Here is a 20696-nt window from a genome sequence, read left to right on the forward strand (position 1 = left end):
CAATTGTCATTTCATGTTAAATACCTTTATCGTCACTTCAACTGTCTTTAATTATTCTCTCTGCTGTAAACATTTTCTTTATTGTAAACTTTAGCTCCGCTTATATAAACGACTAAAATCTGAAGTGGTTTGGTTTAATCTTGTGTTGTAGATTTTAGTAGCAATGGTAATGCCGCATTCAACATTCTCTTCTTCTCTTCTTTTAGATGTAATGATACTATTTAGAATTGATGCGGCGGGCAATGTCAAAGGTGGTTCAGTGCCCAGTAGCGGCTCTTTGGATGCAAGTCAATTCACTGAATACAAAAAACATTCAAATACTCCAACAGCCTAGGCCATGGCCCTTCCGTTACCAAAGAGCATCTCGCCATTACTGAGAGTGCCACTGTCAATATTTTCATAGTGCTTAGTTATTTTACTTTATAGGTTTTCGGTTTATGGCGTTTTGTGGGCGTGGCAGTGGTCCGATTACGGCTATCTACGAACTCGTACTTTCTTTGGTACTAAGAAGCTTTATCAAAATATCTCAATTTTTACTCAAGTTATTGCTTGCATGGACGGACGGACAGGCAGACAGTCAACCGGATTTCAACTCGTCCCCACATCCTGATCATTTATATAAATAAATATAACTCTAAATCTATCTCGATTATTTTTAGGTGATACGTACAACCGTTAAGTGAAAGAACTATAATACTCTTTAGTAAAAGGTTGCAGGAGTATAAAAATGTCGCAAAGTTTTCACAGAAATTTTAACTTTTTGTGAAAATGTATGCCAAAAATCGAATTTAATGTTGTTTTTGCTTCGCCCAAGTTCTAAATAAAGGTTTATGTATTTTTTCACTTAAGATGATTTTGTAAAGAGTCACAATGGCGGTCACAATGGCCGAGTTTAAAAAATTGTTTCCCAAAACTTTCAGAATTTCTTTGATAATAGTGTATGCTTTTATCAAAAAAAAATTCGAATAAAATATTTAATTAATTATATGAGAAATACCCAAGGAAACCCATGTAACTCTTTAAACCTTACCTTCTAATTAAAAAGCCTCAGTGACGCCGGAAAAACCATAATAAGTCCATGCAAACTTTAAACCTTGTAACTAAAAAATGCTACCTTGATATGTATTGGTAAAGTAACCAATTCGTTTTCCCCATAATATCCAAATAACCCAGCTATACAATTTTTTCATTTTCCCTTCAACCGTTTGTTTATATTGATTGCTCCCAAAAGTAAAAGTACCCTAAACTTTTGCCCGACATTCAGCTGTTTGAAAACTTACGAGAGATTACTGACACTCACACATTTCCCGGATATTTAGATTAGAGAACCTTAACGGTATAAATTGAAAGCTCTCAACGAGCGTTTTATTGAGAAGCCTTGCGTTCAGCAAATCTACACTTGCTTTTATTCTTCACATTCAGCTGTTTCAGAACTCACGGGAGCTTACTGGCACTAGAGAACCTTAACGGTATAAATTGAAAGCTCTCAAAGAGCGTCTTATTGAGAAGCCTTGCACTCAGCAAATCAACACTTGCTTCCATCCTCCACATTCAGCTGTTTGAAAACTCACGAGAGCTTACTGGTACTCGCACACTTCCCGGCTATTTAGATTAGAGAACCTTAACGGTATAAATTGAAAGCTCTCAACGAGCATCTTATTGAGAAGCCTTGCTTTCAGCAAATCAGCACCTGCTTTCATTCTTCACATTCAGCAGTTTTAAAACTCATGAGAGCTTACTGGCACTCGCAAATTTCCCGGCGATTAAGATTAGAGAACCTTAACAGTATAAATTGAAAGCTCCCAATGAGAGTCTTATTGAGAACCCCTTGCGCTCAGCAAATCAACAATTGCTTCCACCCACCAGAATAACAATGTTTTGCATAAACAACATATGGTTTGAAAGTTTAACCGCTAGCTGCGAATTTTCAAAGGTCCAGCTAGCGCTTGTTACACTTTCTATTTAAACAACTGTTATACGAAGGCACAATTTAGTGTGTGTTAACGTGTCTATGGTAAAATACGGAGAAAAGTGAGTAATGGATTGCACGTCTAATTCTTGTGCTTTTCGTAAAATTTTTGATTCAAAGCAGAGCTTCCGGCCTCTCTGTTTCAGGAGGACGGACATGCATACGCGTCAAGCCGTTGTTGTGTGGCAAGGACACGAGCGTGCATTTTGTCGGTTGCCTGCTTTGCTTTCCTTGACCAGAATAATTGGTTGGTTTGACGCGTTAATCTAACGGCTACACAGTCGGCAATTACAAACCGTTAATGAAGGTTTCGTTTCAATGATTGCAACGCTGATTTCGTTTTGATAGAAAAAGCTGAAGTTTTAAAGCCAAATTGAGAAAAATAAATAAAAAACAAAGTCACAAAACTCACTTGATATACCTTGTTTTGTTGGCTGAGTGAGTTGTGTTGCGCGATTCAGTCTGCCGTTGACTAGCGTTTGTGTTGAGTGTGTGGCGCAGCCGACAACGAGTGTCGTGAGTCGTTGAAACGGCTTTTCTGTGCTTACTCGGCAGCACTCAAATATCCCGCCAGTGATTTAAGCTGTGTGTTCGTGGGTGAATATATGTTATTTTTTCTCATAGCAAGCAATAAAATATAATTTTCCGCTTATATAAAGCGTGTTGTTGTGTTGTCAGGTGTGCAGAAATGTTTTTTAAGTGCTTTGTGTATGTGTAGTTGATTTTTTGCTTAGAAAAATTTCCACTCCAGGCATAAAGTTTCTGCAAACAAAAAATTAATAAATTGAAAAAAAATTATTTGAATCGTTATTACTATGCCAATTCAAGATCTTTGGGTTAGCTCTTTCACCCCTGAGTTTTTTTTTCGAAATCAGGCGGGTTTTTCATCATTACGACAGCAAATACTGTAGTATGACTAAAATATAAGATGTTTGGCATACCTGAAAAATCGGATATCCTTACGGTTATCCTGGGATATATAATCCCAATAACATTTATAGGTGGGACGTATAAGTCCCAATAATACCAAAAGGAACAAAAAATGAAATATCAACTTTTAATAAAAAATAATGGATTTCACTGTTTATTCATTTTTCCTTTCATAAATTTAAGTCACTTGTGAAAAGAAGCAAAACATTTAAAACATAAAGCGTTGTTGCATCCAGAACAGACGTATTTGGTTCTGGTTTCCTTATTTTGTGAAGTGCAATGAACGCATCGGCGACGAGAAGGCTGTTCAATAGGAAGATGATCGCCAACATTTAGACGTTCAGTTCGTGATCGCTTTGCTGGTCTTCCCTCACATTGGCGTGTTGTGAGCTTTTTGTGCTTTATTCCTTCAGCTATCATTGACTCGGTTAATTCAATAAATTGAATGAGCGAAATTTTACGGCGTTGACGTTGTGCGTTGATATAATCCAAGCGTTAACCACAGCTAGCATAAAAATCTTGTAAAATACCTTTTTCCACCATTTTTGCGACTTCATGTCGTATATTGCAGCCTTCTGATCTGCTAAGTCTACGCCCCCCATTATACGGTTGTAGTCTGCAATAGCTAGTGGACAATCAACTTCTAATTTAGAACCATCTTTTTGTTTTCGGCTAACTTTAGTTATAGTAGGCATTTGACAGTTAGAAGCATCGTCATCCGATGGTTCATAGCTAGACTAAGAGGCACTAAAATCATCGGCCATATCGTCGCTATCCTCTTGTAAAAAATAATCAGCAATTTCGTTCTCACCCAATTTTTTCCTTGTAGACATCTAATGGTATAAACAAATATTGGGATATTATTATCCCAAACAAATGCATTATTGGGATTATATGTCCCAATGTAGTTACAAATATAAAAAACTTACCTTTTTCAATCCAATTTGTTTCCAATTTTGAAGGAATTATCTTTATTCACACCTAAACCGTAAAGCAAGCGGAATAGTACGAATAAAAACTGAACCAGATAGACGTTTCACATTGAAATACAACGCGTGACTGATGAAATTTCGCGAAATGTCTGTGCAAAATATTCGGTAACGGGAAATTGATGTGAATAATAACGGAATGCGGTTACTGGTCATCAAAGAAGACTTCAAGGCTTTATTGGGTACATTTCAATGCGTAATTGGATCAAAATTAAAAGTTATACACATGTTTGAAGGGACATATTGTCCCAGTAGGGGCGAAAGGGTTAAAGGACTTAACATCCATCTTAGTGCATGGATATCCTACCACGTTGCAATCTGCTGACGAAATGACAAAATAAGTCTGAAACACAAGATTTATTTTATGAAATGATTTAACGGTATAAAGGAGTTGAAAATATTATTAAATATTTATTATTATATATTTAAGTGCATCGTTGCAAAAGAAAAAAATTATTGTTGTAAGTAACAAAAAGCATATTAAACAAGTAAGGAAGGGCTAAGTTCGGGTGTAACCGAACATTTTATACTCTCGCATGATAAAGTGATAATCGAGATTTCATTATCCGTCATTTACCTATCATCATTGGTTCCTAATGTACGAGGGCTGTCCGATAAATAACCGACCTCAACGTGAAGCTAGCGGCACATCTGAAAAAAAAGTTTCTACTTCAAATTGTGCATATTATAATAGCTACTCGCCAAAATTTCAGAAATTTATCTTGCGCAATTATCTGTTGACAGTCGTTTTTGTGAGTCTATTTCGGTGATTTCCCCAAAATGGAAAAAATTGAATATCGAGCTGTAATTAAATTTTTATTTTTGAAAGGCAATACGCCTTCACAAATCAAAGATTAGTTGGACTCTGTGTATGGTGTCTCTGCACCATCGTTTACCATCGTAAAATTTTGGGCAGCTGAATTTAAACGTGGTCGCAGGAGCTTGGAAGATGATGAACGTCCTGGGCGTCCAAAAACTGTAACCACTAACGATAACATCGCTAAAGTTCATCAATTGGTACTAGACGACCGCCGGATTATAGTTAGGGAAATAGCTGAGATTATGAAGATGTCAAAAGAAACTGTTTGTCACATATTAAACCAAGATTTGGGCATGAGAAAGCTGTCCGCGCGTTGGGTGCCGCGTTTGCTTACGCTAGACCACAAACGTGCGCGCATGAACATTTCCAGCGCTCTGTTGGCTCAGTTTAGAGGCAATAAGACCGAGTTTTGGCGCCGATTGATAACTGTAGACGAAACTTGGATTCATCATTATACGCCCGAAACAAAAATCCAATCTAAACAGTGGATTGAAAAGGGGGAACCAGCCCCAAAAAAACCTAAAGCTGTGTATTCGGCTGGCAAAGTGATGGCGAGTGTTTTTTGGGACAGCCATGGAATTATTTTTATCGACTATCTTGAAAAAGGAAAAACTATAACAGGAGCATACTACGCATCATTATTGGACAAGCTAAAGGAAGAAATTTCGAAAAATCGGCCACATTTGCAAAAAAAGAAAGTCTTGTTCCACCAAGACAACGCACCATCTCACACCTCAACAGTCGCCATGGCGAAAATCCACGAATTGCGGTTCGAACTGCTTGACCATCCACCTTATTCACCGTATCTAGCACCAAGCGACTATTTTTTGTCTCCTCAACTTAAAACTGCGCTCGGCGGCCAGAGATTTTCGTCAAATGAGGAGGCAATCTCTTTTGTAAACTCGTATTTTGCAGACAAAGACGCCAAGTACCATTTGGAAGGGTTGCAGAGATGGGAGCATCGCTGGGAGAAGTGAGTGGAGTTACAAGCAGACTATGTAGAAAAATAAAAAAAAAAATTTTTGAATAAGTCGCGTGCATCATGGTTAGGTCGGTTATTTATCGGACGGCCCTCGTATATACATATGTATTATACAGAGAAGGCATCAGATGGAATTCAAAATAGCGTTATATTGGAAGAAGGCGTGGTTGTTAACCGATTGCACCCATATTTCGCACATGTCATCAGGGTGTTAAGAAAATATTATATATCGAATTTCATTGAAATCGGTTGAGTAGTTCCTGAGATATGGTTTTTGGTCCATAAGTGGGCGACGCCACGCCCATTTTCAATTTTTAAAAAAGTCTGGGTGCAGCTTCCTTCTGCCATTTCTTCCGTAAAATTTTGTGTTTATGACGTTTTTTGTTAGTCGGTTAACGAACTTTTAGTGATTTTCAACATAACCTTTGTATGGGAGGTGGACGGGCTTATTATCCGATTTCTTCCATTTTTGAACTGTATATGGAAATGCCTGAAGGAAACGACTCTATAGAGTTTGGTTGGCATAGCTATAGTAGTTTTCGAGATATGTACAACAAACAAATTACGTCCAAATATGCCCCTCCCTAATGCGATCCTTTGTGCTAAATTTCACTTTAATATCTTTATTTATGGCTTAGTTATGACACTTTATAAGTTTTCGGTTTCCGCTATTTGTGGGCGTGGCTGTGGGCCGATTTTGCCCATCTTCGAACTTAACCTTCTTATGGAGCCAAGAAATACGTTTACCAAGTTTCATCATGATATCTCAATTTTTACTCAAGTTACAGCTTGCACGGACGGACGGACGGACGGACGGACATACAGACATCCGGATTTCAACTCTACTCGTCACCCTGATCACTTTGGTATATATAACCCTATATCTGACTCTTTTAGTTTTAGGACTTACAAACAACCGTTATGTGAACAAAACTATAATACTCTCTTTAGCAACTTTGTTGCGAGAGTATAAAAATATTATAATTTTTCCTATTATTAATTAATACTATATATCATTTAAAATATATTTAAATTTAATTATTTAAGTAATTAATTAAATAGGCAAAATTCTGATTTCTTTTGGGCCGCGATCTAAAGGTACATTTGGAAAGAGGGAGTCTTTCTGATTAAAAAATATACGGGTTTGTATGTAGGTAACACAAACGCATAGATTATTCGACATAAAGTTAAAAAATTACAAAAATTCCATCATTTTACTACATTTAACAGACTTTACTCACTTCTTTCACTTCAAATTAATTAAATTAAACTGTAGACATTCAAACAAATTCACATTGTACACTTTTGCAAATGTTTTAAGTAAGAAATCAATAATTTAAAAATAAATTTTTACATTCTTACTGGACATCATTTATGTGCTAAGAATTATGAGGATTATAAGGCATCTTGTTAAATTCAAAAATTTTTCACACCAGCACTAGATTCTGATCGGTCAGTTTGTATGGCAGCTATATGCTATAGTAAGCCGGTCTAAACAATTTCTTCGGAAATTACATTTTTGTCTTAGAAAGTAATATATACGAAATTTTGTAAATATATCTAATGCAAAAATTTTTTTACAAGAACTTTTTTTCGATCGTTCAGTTTGTATGGCAGCTATATGTTATAGTGGCCCGATATCGGCAGTTCCGACAAATGAGCTTCTTGAAGAGAAAACGTTTGCAAAATTTCAAAACGACTTAAAAACTGAGGGACTAGTTCGTATATATACAGACAGACGGACAGACTGACGGACATGGCTAAATCGACTCAGCTCAACATACTGATCATTTATATATATATTGTACTTTATTGGGTCTCCGACGTTTCCTTCTGGGTGTTACAAACTTCATGACAAACTTAGTATAGCCTGTTCAGGGTATAATAAAAAATATTATATAATAACTAGCTGACCCCAAAGGTGTTGTCTTGCGTGAAATTATGTGTTTTGAAATTAAAAAAAAAGGTTGAATGTACTATATTTTGTGTTTAAATCATTTATTTGCGATTTTTCTAAATTTTTTTCAATGTAGCGCAGCTTGATAAATAACATTTTTTGTATAGACACGTATAGCAGGCCGTGTGAAAAACATGACATTTCCAGATTTATGCCACACACTTCTAGAGACTATCCTTGTGTCCTATTGTCATTTCAAATGCAATTTTCCCTGAAAACTGAATAGGTTTGAACTAAAGTGGCAAATCGTTAGAACTCAAAGGATTTCGTAGAATAAAGCATTCTGCCCCTTGTATTCGATAAGGGCGTCACAATCAGTCGGGTTACATTACTCAGTTTCGGCGCATGCAGATTGCGAAACATAATAACGACAGATCAAACTTTGAGACGCAAATGATGCGGTGGCATACCAAACCTCTCCAAAGAATTTAGAAATTCCACTGGATAATTCATGGCGTCGTCTTCATTGTCAAGAATCTTCCAGTGTAAGTCAACAACATCGGTATGCTTGCCAGCTAACATTGCCCGTGCACTTAAGGAATCGTAGCTACGATAATTTGGTCAATGTCCGATTATTCGTGATGAATTCATCTTTCGTGAATTGGTAAACGGCAGATGGAATTGATATCAAACCACAGGAAGTATCAACCGGAATTGACTCAATTCCAATTCATATCGAATTCGAAGTAAAATGACTTTGGCAATTATTGACGCGGATTTGAAGGCTGATATGTCGAAATGATTATCGCGAAAATCATTTGCATTCCAGTGATTAGAATGTTCCAGCAATTGTATTTGCTGGCTTACTTCTCCAAAATTTGCACACACCGTACCATTCACAGTACGCAATGACTCTCATTTGAGTGAACCGCGTACATTAATCAATAGCAACCGTTTTTCGATTGGATTGTGTAAATTCATCCCAATGCATTAGTTGAGAACACACCTGAATGTATATCTATATACTAGTTGGCCTTGTTTTCTGTGTAAACATTTCTTCAACTATGCATTCCAGGTATAAAAGAAGTTTTTCAACCACTTTGAGTCCTGAAAAACCAGCTTAAATCTAAGTGTGGTGTAAAATCCACAGCTAGGACGATTCTTTAAGCCTGGTCTAATCCTTCACTGGTTTGACTTTCCTTGATTAGTCCTCTTTTAATGCATTTAATGTCGTTAGGAGACATAGCGCCGCAGTTGGAAAGCAAAGTTTCTGTATTTATAATTTTTTTTGTTTTTTCACACGCTTTTTTAAAAGGAATTATATTTTTAATATAACAGCTGGTGAAACCTGTAACAATTGCCATTTATAGTGAAAACGGGTTGTCAATCATCTGACACAAAACTTAACGCTGATTTTTTTTTGGTGTAAGTGGCGAAGATATTGTATGTAAAAAGGCTTAGAAGATTTAGTCCAACCGAAACAAGAAAATCGGAAAGATTTAACGTGCTAGCTTACTGTATTTGGACGAAGGTAGTATTGCAAATAATACCTCGAGATATCTTTGGAATTTAAATTTGTCTATCAAGTTATAGTCAATTCAATATACATATTTAATTATGCATTTGCAAATTATTAATAAAATCATAAGAAGATTAATCTTCTAGAACCAGCAACTTTTAACATTTATTGTGATACTGTTACTGAAAATTGCACTAAGGAGGCTTACTTCAAATAATTTTAAATTTCCATTTCGAACGACAAAGTGCGACAAAATCAGCTGGTGAAGAAATAGTTGAACTAATTTACGCTTAACGACCTATGTATTTACTGACTTTGATGTCAGGCTGTTAGTCGTAAAACGCAGCCGCAGCTAGACTGTCAAATAAAAAAGTAACCGGTGAAGCAGACAAAAAATTGGAAAATAAAGTCTACAACCTTTAGCAACTTAAAAATGTCGCTACATGAAATGCAGCACTGAGAGCACCAAATGCGAGCGGGATGAAGAGCAGCAAGTAGTTATGGCGCGTAAATCAACACTACGAGCACAAAGCACCTGCATATAGGCAAACTTACAAATTCAAAACAAAAAACTTTTCTCATTTCATGCGGTGCGGCAAGGCAGCAAACAACACAGTCAACGGGCGAGCTGTCCAAAACGCAGACAAGTTGGTTTTCTCACCCCATCTCCGTTGGTTAGTCTCGCACTTTCGGTCGTGCGTCCTGCTCGTCGCGTAGCTCTTTGGTGGAGCCTTCACGTTCACAGTGGACGACAGGACATTTGCGGTTGTTTTGTGTCCGTTAATACTTTGTAGTCCAACAACCACATGAAAAATTGCAAAAACTTGCTTTACCACCAGCCACAGCTGCAATGGCAATAACAAAGCATTTGCAACAAGAAACAAGTAAGGAAGGGCTAAGTTCGGGTGTCACCGAACATTTTATACTCTCGCATGATAAAGTGATAATCGAGATTTCATTATCCGTCATTTACATATTTTTTTATTTTGCTGTAAAATTAATTAGAATTAAATTCTGAGAGATTTACCGATATTTTCGGTGAAAAATTAGGTTAAGTTAGGTTAGGCACTGAGTTCTTCGTGTTCTATATCAGGGACCTTGAAAAAGTGGCCCATTTTCAATTTTTAAAAAAAGTCTGGGTGCAGCTCCTTCTGCCATTTCTTCCGTAAAATTTAGTGTTTCTGACGTTTTTTGTTAGTCGGTTAACGCACTTTTAGTGATTTTCAACATAACCTCCCATGGGCGTGGTTATTATCCGATTTCTTCCATTTTTGAACTGTATATGGAAATGCCTAAACGAAACGACTCAACAGAGTTTGGTTGACATGGCTATAGTAGTTTCCGAGATATGTACAAAAAACTTAGTAGGGGGCGGGGCCACGCCCACTTTTCCAAAAAATTATGTCCAAATATGCACCTCTCTTATGCGATCCTTTTTGCCAAATTTCACTTTAATATCTTTATTAATGGCTTAGTTATGACACTTTATAGGTTTCGGTTTCCGCCATTTTGTGGGCGTGGCAGTGGACTGATTTTGCCTATCTTCCAACTAAACCTTCTTATGGAGCCTAGACGGACGGACGGACAGACTGACGGACGGACAGACAGACATCCGGATTTCAACTCTACTCGTCACCCCGATCACTTTGGTATATATAACCCTATATCTGACTCTTTTAGTTTTAGGACTTACAAACAATGTGAACAAAACTATAATACTCTCTTTAGCAACTTTGTTACGAGAGTATAAACAGGGATAATCGTTAAAATAAACCATATTATGTCCTCTTCTGAGTAGAGAGGTGTCCTTAAAAGAACCATCCCATTCATAGTTCAGACGAATTGGCGTCGTGGTGTTTAATAAAATTTTTGGTGTGTTAGTTATAAATAGTATCTGGTTTAGCTGCGAATTTTCTAATGTGACGCTGTAAATTTCTTGCTGTTGTTGTACATTGTTGAGCAGCACACAAAGTCATTAAAAATGCTAATTAGCAAATTTCCTGAAATTGATTTATGGGCATGATGCCATAACGCATTTACATAGCCTGGTAGGCAGCTTCAACCATTTTTATTATGTAAGTACGTTGATATACAAAGGGTGTCAAAAGAATGTTAAAAATTTAATTTTTTTTAACAGGCTGAATATATACATATGTACATATACTACTATCAGCAAAAAATAGTAAGACTTTGTTCATAATTTTCAAATTTTTAATTTAATCTTCAAATTCGATATCGTCCCCTCAAAGTAATACCACTTGGCCCTAATACACTTGTAGAAACATTTTTGGCAATTCTTGAAACAGTCTATTTCCGGAAGTGCATTCAATGAGCGCAGTGAGCCCCCAACAACGCGACACTGCCTTTGAAAAAAAATTTAGTGATTCGTGCTTTCACTTTTCCTAGGCACAAATGATCTTTCAAAAATATTTTCACTGATTATTTCCACATTCCAACCATGCCATCAAGATTTCTGTCTGTTAGTCGTCGATTCTTAAGCACCAATTCCATTGTTTCATTGATGTGTTGATCATCAGTTGATGTTAATGGCTGTTCTGGACGTGGGTCGTCGTCACACGTTCTCGGACCTCCTTTGAATAAATTGTACCAAACACACTTCCTTCCAACATTCTGAACGTTTCGGCACCCAAAATTTAATGGAACTTCTTCGTTGAATAATTTCGCTCATCGTAAAAATCGTCGAATATACGTTACGTTCTTCAGAAAGACAAGCGTATCCTAAACACTACTGATTATTTTAATCAGACTTTTGACAGTCATACCAGCCTAGAAAAGAAATTTTGCTAAATTTAAATTTAATTTGTGCCTAAAATTTCATTTTAATTTTCGAAAGTTAATTTAATGCCAAATAATTAAATTTTATTTTTAATTATCAAAAGTTTTTCTTTTGTCATATTAAAAAAGACTATGTATTGGGTTACATAAAATGTTTGTATTTGTAATAGTATAAAAATTATTTATAAATATTTTGTAAGAAATTTCAAATATTATTTTCATGAGTTTCTTAAAATATCATACAAGTATTTCCAAAAATATTTTTTTCAATATTAAACAAATTAAACACTATATGTTTAAATTTGTCTATTTATCATTGATATATTTTAATAATACTATCGTTCAACTTTTTAAAGGTTTGTACCTCCTCTTGATACACCCTTTATGAGCACAATCAGTGTAATAGAACTATAAACCCATACATATTCAATGGCAAAACTCGAAACCAATTAGAGCTCACCAGCATATAAATACAATACTACATCATTGCAGGGACAAAGAATGCACAAAAAGTATAAATATTAAAATTAAACACTTATTTTTAATGTAATTAAAGTAAATGTAAAATTAACAATGAATAAAATAATAATAATTCTCGTAATTGGCATTATGGTGCTGATTTTTGTGATTTGCTGGCAATGCTTAGCTCACTCTGTTGTTGTTATTGGCATTGAATTTTAATAACTTAAGCAATGTTGATGCTAGTTGGCATCAAACTATTCATAACTGATTAATTTTCACACACACACAATTATTTTTTTGAATTAATTCTCATTTAAATTTTTCATTTACTTTTTTGTTCAAAAAATTATTTGTTTTAGTCCGAGACAAATGGAAAATATTATTTAATGAAAGTTCAAAAGCAAGTTTAATGACTATAAATTCTTCACCTAATTTACGTGTGCTTCATTTATTCGCTGCTACTATGTGATTAGTAGTGATTTGCTTCAATACAGCATTTGGTATTTATTTACATTTTTATACTCTTGCAACAAGTTGTTACATAGTATTAATGTTTTGTTCACCTAACGGTTGTACGTATCACCTAAAAATAATCGAGATAGATACGAGAGTTGAAGAGGGAAGCGAGACGCATTTGTAGACAGAAAAAGAGAGAGGCCGAAATGGGTGGCTATGAAGAGTTTGACAAACTGGCCGACAGGGGTAATGCTCGAAAATTCTACAAAAAGATGCGGCAGCTTACAGAAGGTTTCAAGACCGGAGCATACTCATGTAGAACCCCCCAAGGTGATCTAGTCACCGATGCCCAGAGCATACTTGAATTATGGAGGGAACACTTCTCCAGCCTGCTGAATGGCAGTGAACACACAACGCCAGGAGAAGACGAACCCGATTCCCCAATCGATGACGATGGAGCAGACGTTCCATTGCCCGACCAAGAAGAAGTTCGAATAGCAATTACCCGCCTGAAGAACAACAAAGCGGCGGGGGCGGATGGATTGCCAGCCGAGCTAGTCAAACACGGCGGCGAAGAACTGATAAGGAGCATGCATCAGCTTCTTTGTAAAATATGGTCGGACGAAAGCATGCCCAACGATTGGAATTTAAGTGTGCTATGCCCAATCCATAAAAAAGGAGACCCCACAATCTGCGCCAACTACCGTGGGATTAGCCTCCTTAATATCGCGTATAAGGTTCTATCGAGCGTATTGTGTGAAAGATTAAAGCCCACCGTCAACAAACTGATTGGACCTTATCAGTGTGGCTTCAGACCTGGTAAATCAACAACCGACCAGATATTCGCCATGCGTCAAACATTGGAAAATACCAGTGAAAATAGGATCGACACACATCACCTTTTCATCGATTTGAAACTGCTTCTGACACAACGAAAAGGAGCTGCTTTATGTCGCGATGTCTGAATTTGGTATCCCCGCAAAACTAATACGGCTGTGTACCTCTCCGAGCTGTTCGATACCAAACGAGGTTTCAGACAAGGCGACTCCCTATCGTGCGATTTCTTCAATCTGCTGCTGGAGAAAATAGTTCGAGCTGCAGAACTTAATCGAGCAGGTACAATCTTTTATAAGAGTGTACAGCTGCTGGCGTATGCCGATGATATTGATATCATCGGTCTCAACACCCGCGCCGTTAGTTCTGCTTTCTCCAGACTGAACAAGGAAGCAACGCAAATGGGTCTGGCAGTGAACGAGGGCAAGACGAAATATCTCCTGTCATCAAACAAACAGTCGTCGCACTCGCGACTTGGCACTCACGTCACTGTTGACAGTCATAACTTTGAAGTTGTAGATAATTTCGTCTATCTTGGAACCAGCGTAAACACCACCAACAATGTCAGCTTTGAAATCCAACGCAGGATAACTCTTGCCAACAGGTGCTACTTCGGACTAAGTAGGCAATTGAGAAGCAAAGTCCTCTCTCGACGAACAAAAACCAAACTCTATAAGTCACTCATAATACCCGTCCTGTTATATGGTGCAGAGGCTTGGACGACGACAACATCTGATGAGTCGACGTTGCGAGTTTTCGAGAGAAAAGTTCTGCGAAAGATTTATGGTCCTTTGCGCGTTGGCCACGGCGAATATCGCATTCGATGGAATGATGAGCTGTACGAGATATACGGCGACATTGACATAGTTCAGCGAATTAAAAGACAGCGGCTACGCTGGCTAGGTCATGTTGTCCGAATGGACGAAAACACTCCAGCTCTGAAAGTATTCGAAACGACTGGCGCGCTGTTGTTGACTCGGCTATAATCGCGTAAGCGGTGTCTACGCCAGTAAAGAAGAAGAAGATATATTTATGTATATACAAGTTAACACAATATTTTATGAACTTCTACATAAATTCCATTCCCACATTATATGCTAGAAACATACAAACCGTTTGCATACTTTGGAGTCCTATTACAACCAAAAGTGCAACTGCGCTAAACGCGCATCCGCTAAATTCTTAAGTGAGCGAAACACGCGCAACCATGTCTTCTCCCCCAAAACCAAATAGCTGCAGGTGAGCGCTACACGCGCAAACCCTTTTAGCTGACCAAGCATCTTTGGTCACGTAGGCCGGCTCAAGCATAGGTTAGATTATAAGCTTTAAAGTTAAGTGTAGTCAGTTTTATAATAAAGCTCAAGAGAAGCACATAGTGCTGATTTATAAACGCATTGTTTTATTTTTTATGTGGCGCCCGAGCAGGGACCGTGAGGAAAAAATAATAATATTTTTTATACTCGCGGACTAAACCTAAATAACATTTCGTACTCGGCCCCTTAGTACCTTTCGGAAAAAGGACGGGCAGTATCAACCCAGCCGAACGAAAAGCATAAGCTAAATACAAATACATTGAACAAAAAGTGCGTGACGGGGAAATTTAGAATAAATTAAACAAGTGTAAAATAATACAACTATAAAAGGAAAGTTTTAAATTAATTTAATCAAATACAACCAATACAACAAATACAACTCCTAGAGGAAAGATTTAAGTTAATTCATCAAATACAACAAATACAACTACAAGAGGAAAGATTTAAGTTAATTCATCAAATACAACAAATACAACTACAAGAAGAAAGATTTAAATTAATTCATCAAATACAACCAATACAACAAATACAACTACTAGAGGAAAGATTTAAACTAATCCAGCAAATACAACAAATACAACTACAAGAGGAGAAATCTAAATTAATCACACAAAGGAGGAAACACTATCAACACAGGAAAATGCAAATGATATTTATGTAAGTTTGATATTAAGATTATTAGTAAGTAAGGTTATGTGAGAGGAAATAATTATTGTTATAACAAAAGAAAAGTTGACACTGTAAAAAAAAAAAAAAAAAAAAAAAAAATATTTTTATTTAAATAACCAGAAACAAGTGAACAAAATGAGTCAGGAAGAACAAATAGCATCGACATTGTCGAGATTAAATCTGCACTCATCCATCCCTTCCACTTTCACTCCTAATCAAAAAAGAGAACTCGTTTCGTTAATATCGGAAACAGTTTCGACCATATTACACCCACAAATCGAAGAAGAAGTTGAACATCCTGTAGATTTTAGCATTAACGTGGACGCATCCGAAAGAGTTCCGGATGTGGTAAAATGTTTAAGGGAATTTTCGGGTAAAAACGGAGAATTCAGTTCATGGCGGAAATCGGTAGATAGAATATTATTAATGTACGGACAGAATAAGAACACCCCAAAATATTTTGCTATCCTGCATACAATAAGACACAAGATAGTTGGCGAAGCTGACACGGCCCTTGAGTCTTACCGCACCCCATTAAATTGGGGTAAGATAAAAAAATGTCTGATGTTACATTACTCAGACAAGAGAGACGTTAGCACGTTGGAATATCAAATGACAACACTTGCACAACGGGGTAGCACTGTTGAAGAATTTTATCAACAAGTCTATCAATATCTCTCGCTTATCCTAGACAAAATCGATTGCCTAGAGTTAGGAGAAGAAGCTTTGTATGCCATGACAACGACATATAGAGAAAAGGCCCTCGACACATTTATAAGAGGTCTGAACGGTAACTTACCCAGTCTGTTAAGTGTAAAGGAACCAACCAGTTTACCACAGGCTCTCAATATGTGTCTCAAATTAGGCAACATGAATTACAGGACGAACCATACAAATAGTATCAGTCGCTTGCCGACCAATACCAAACCTATTAGCCACAATCAACCCATTAGCCACAATCAACCAAGGTCATACTCATTCAAACCCCAAGTAAGACCCTTTTACCCAGAACTTACAAATGTTCACAACCAATCCCTTAGACCAAATTCGTATCAACAGTACGGACAAAACCGACACTACGTCACAGCGCAACCAAACTTTAGACCACCTCTTCCTCCAAAACCTCCTACACCAATGGAAGTTGATCGCTCTACAATACTGAAGTTACAGAAACTGACCCAATAGAATACAATAATGAAATATTAGAATATCCTGAAGGGTACTACGAGTCTTCACAGGACTACCAACCCGAATACAACGAAGAACAAGAAGAGATCGAAGCAACCCCTAGTGACAATATCAATTTTTTAGACTAAACTCCTCATTGCCATACTATCGTTTCAAAATGAAAAATGGCAATGAACTAAAATTTTTATTAGATACCGGATCGAACAAAAATTATATAACTACAACTTAAATTAGGAACCCCATTCCGAACAAACCCTTCATTGCAAATTCTGTTGGTGGACCCGTCAAAATTACTCATCATGCTAATATCAGTGTTTTCGGTGATGAAATAGGTAAATTAAAATTTCACATTTTGCCCAAGTTAAGAACCTTTGATGCCATAATAGGTAACGATACAATGAAAAGTTTAAACGCAGTAATTTTTACTAAGGAGAACTATTTTACATTACTCAATAAATATGAATACCCCATCCACCAGTTAGCAATTAACTCTATTGCACACACTACATTAAGGCTAAATCATTTGAGTCCCGAAGATAACGAAAGATTAAAACAACTCTTTAACTCTTGCCCAACATTATTTGCTGAACCAGATAAAAAATTAACATATGTCACGAACGTTAAAGCCGAAATTAGGACTAAAAGCGATAGACCAATATATTCCAAAACTTACCCCTATCCAATGCCTTTAAAAAAAGAAATAGACAAACAAATTGAGGAATTACTTAAAGATGGCATTATTCGACCATCGAAATCTCCCTACAATTCTCCGGTATGGGTCGTACCGAAGAAAGAAGACGCCTCAGGATTAAAAAAATTTCGTATGGTTATCGACTATCGTAAATTGAACGAGGATACCATACCAGATAAATATCCCATTCCAGATATTACCACTATTCTAACTAATCTAGGATCAAATAAGTATTTTTCTACAATTGACCTTAAGAGTGGATTCCATCAGATTGCTCTCAACGAAGCAGATATTGAGAAGACCGCCTTCTCTATTGCCAATGGGAAATTCGAATTTACTCGACTTCCATTCGGCTTAAGAAATGCGCCTGCCATTTTCCAACGCACTTTGGATGATGTGCTACGGAAACACATCGGCGTTCGGTGCTACGTTTATGTTGACGACATAATTTTCTTTAGCAAAAGTAAAGAAGACCATTTTAGAAATCTTGCAATTATATTTGACACTCTCGAAAAAGCGCATTTAAAGGTACAGTTCGATAAATGTGAATTTATCAAAAAAGAAATCGAGTTCCTCGGTATAATAGTTGGCCAAAATGGAATTCGCACTACACAAAAAAAGATAGAAGCTATAATAAAATTTCCACGGCCCAAAACTGTCCACGATTTACGCTCCTTTTTAGGAATGACCGGACATTATCGCAGATTTATAAAGGCGTACGCACAAATTGCAAAACCCCTGACTGAAATACTGAGAGGAGAGCTTGGAAGAGTTTCCAAGAATCAGTCTAAAAGGACACTTTTAAATCTAACAGCACAACAAGTAGAAGCTTTTAAAGACCTGAAAAATTGCTTGACGTCAGACGATGTTATACTTCACTATCCAGATTTCGAAAAAGCTTTTGAGCTTACCACGGATGCTTCAAATTACGCTCTAGGAGCCGTACTCTCCCAAGACGGTAGGCCTATATCCTTTCTGTCAAGAACTCTAAGCAGAGCAGAGGAAACTTTTGCCGCCAATGAAAAAGAAATGTTGGCAATAATTTGGGCACTACAGTCCCTGAAATGCTTCCTATATGGATCAAAAAAGGTTAAGATTTACACTGATCACCAACCATTGACCTTTGCTCTCAGCAACAAAAATACTAATGCAAAAATGAAGAGATGGAAGGCACAATTGGAAGAATATAACCACGAAATCATTTATAAACCAGGCAACACAAACATCGTCGCAGACCTACTCTCACGACCACCAATCGCTAACTTAAATTCAATGACTGTCCACAGTAGTGACAGCTCTTCCGAAAATTTAATTTCTTCAGTAGAAATACCCATTAACGTTTTCAAAAACCAAATTTTCATATCAGAAGATTCCAAAAATTCATACAAATTCGAAATAGTTTTCCCTACGTACCATAGGCACTTAATAACTGAGACAACCTACAATGAAGAATCGCTAAAATCGCTTTTAAAGAAATATCTTAATCCATCGGTAATCAATGGTATAAAAACCACAGAGCCCATTATGCTAAAAATCCAATCAATCTACCCTCTACATTTCGCAAATTACAAAATTCGTTTCACACAAATAGTAGTTGAAGATATTACTCAGACCGAGGCCCAAGATAAAATAATAATCGAGGAACATAATCGTGCTCACAGAAACGAAAAAGAAAATAAGCTACAGATTTTGGAAAAATATTATTTCCCCGCTATGTCGAAAAAAATAAAAAAAATAACAAAATTATGCAAAGTTTGTAAAGAAAATAAGTATGATCGCCACCCAAACAATGTAAAATTAGGAGCTACACCCTTACCAGAATATTCAGGTCATACTATTCACATAGACATTTTCTCAACAGACAAACATAAAGTACTGACTTCTATTGACAAGTTTTCCAAATTAGCCATTATAAAGAAAATAGACGGGAAAAGTATAGACAGTATAAAAAAACCCTTAAGAGAGATAATATTTTATTTTGGAATTCCGAAGGCTATAGTTTTCGATAACGAAAGGACATTTAATTCTCAACCAATAAAATTCATGTTAGAAAACGAATTCAATATAAAAATATTCACTGCACCACCCTATAAAAGCGAGGTGAATGGACAAATAGAACGGTTCCATTCAACAATATCAGAAATTATGAGATGCTTAAAACAGGAACACTCTGATAAAAATTTCGACGAATTAATGGAATGGTCTGTAAACGAATACAACCATTCTGTTCATTCTGTTACAGGAAAAAAACCCGTTGACATATTCTTCGGTAGACCTACCTCAAATGCCACTAACAGAGAAGAAACTATGAAAAAGGTTCTAGAAAAATTAAAAGAGAAACAGGAAAAGGACCTGCAATATCATAACAAATATAAAAAGGAAACTATTGACTATAGAACAGGAGACAAAATTTTTGTTAAACAGAATAAAAGATTAGGAACAAAACTTTCAAAAAGGTGCAAAGAGGAAATAGTTAAGGAAAACAGACATTCCACGGTAAAAACAGAATCAGGCAAAATAGTTCACAAGGACCGCATACGAAACTAACTCAGAACATTTTTATTATTTTTAGACCTCTCTTTTTCCTGAACTTTATTTTAAGCGATGGTTCGGTTGAGGTGTTAGATTACACTCAGTCAGAAATCGTAATGATGGAGGAAGGAATTGGCAAAATTCAAACAGGAACATACCGAATTATCCACATGACAAACATAACAGAATACTCTACAATATTACGGGAACTGAACAGAAACTTCATACGAAACATTCCAGCTAACAACCCTCTTTACCCATTTATAACAGACGAAATCAGTAATATCAACATAACAATTAATAACATTTTACCTAAACACAAAAATCAAAGATCACTAGACTACATAGGATCAGCCTGGAAATGGATAGCTGGAAACCCTGACCATGACGATTTAATAGCCATCAACAGCAAATTTAAAGAAGTAATCGAGAATAACAACCAACAATTAATAATCAACAAAAACATTTTAGAAAGAATAAACAATATAACAGAAATTAGCAACTCAATAATAAAGTCTCTAGGAAGAGGTAACGAATTTCAAACCGCCCTAATACTTCAATATAAATTTAAAATTGACATAATCAAAGATGAGTTAGAAAATATTAAAAGAGCAATTCATTTAACTAAAGCGAACATTATTAACTCAGT

General features: G+C 36.4%; 1 protein-coding gene across 11 annotated transcripts in view; it reads left to right on the forward strand.

The window, feature by feature from the left end:
* The first annotated feature begins 1975 nt into the window (after nucleotides 1-1975).
* LOC125777269 (uncharacterized) overlaps nucleotides 1976-20696 on the forward strand; it is a 281549-nt gene continuing 262828 nt past the window's right edge. For 2 of the 11 annotated variants that reach the window (XR_007422219.1, XM_049451638.1), the window contains exon 1: nucleotides 2038-2566. The gene's annotated coding sequence lies outside the window, so the exon portion shown is untranslated. The other 9 variants (XR_007422215.1, XR_007422206.1, XR_007422214.1 and 6 more) reach the window with 9 other exon arrangements.

Source organism: Bactrocera dorsalis, chromosome 3, assembly GCF_023373825.1.
Source record: "Bactrocera dorsalis isolate Fly_Bdor chromosome 3, ASM2337382v1, whole genome shotgun sequence".
In the NCBI taxonomy this organism is placed as follows: domain Eukaryota; kingdom Metazoa; phylum Arthropoda; class Insecta; order Diptera; family Tephritidae; genus Bactrocera; species Bactrocera dorsalis.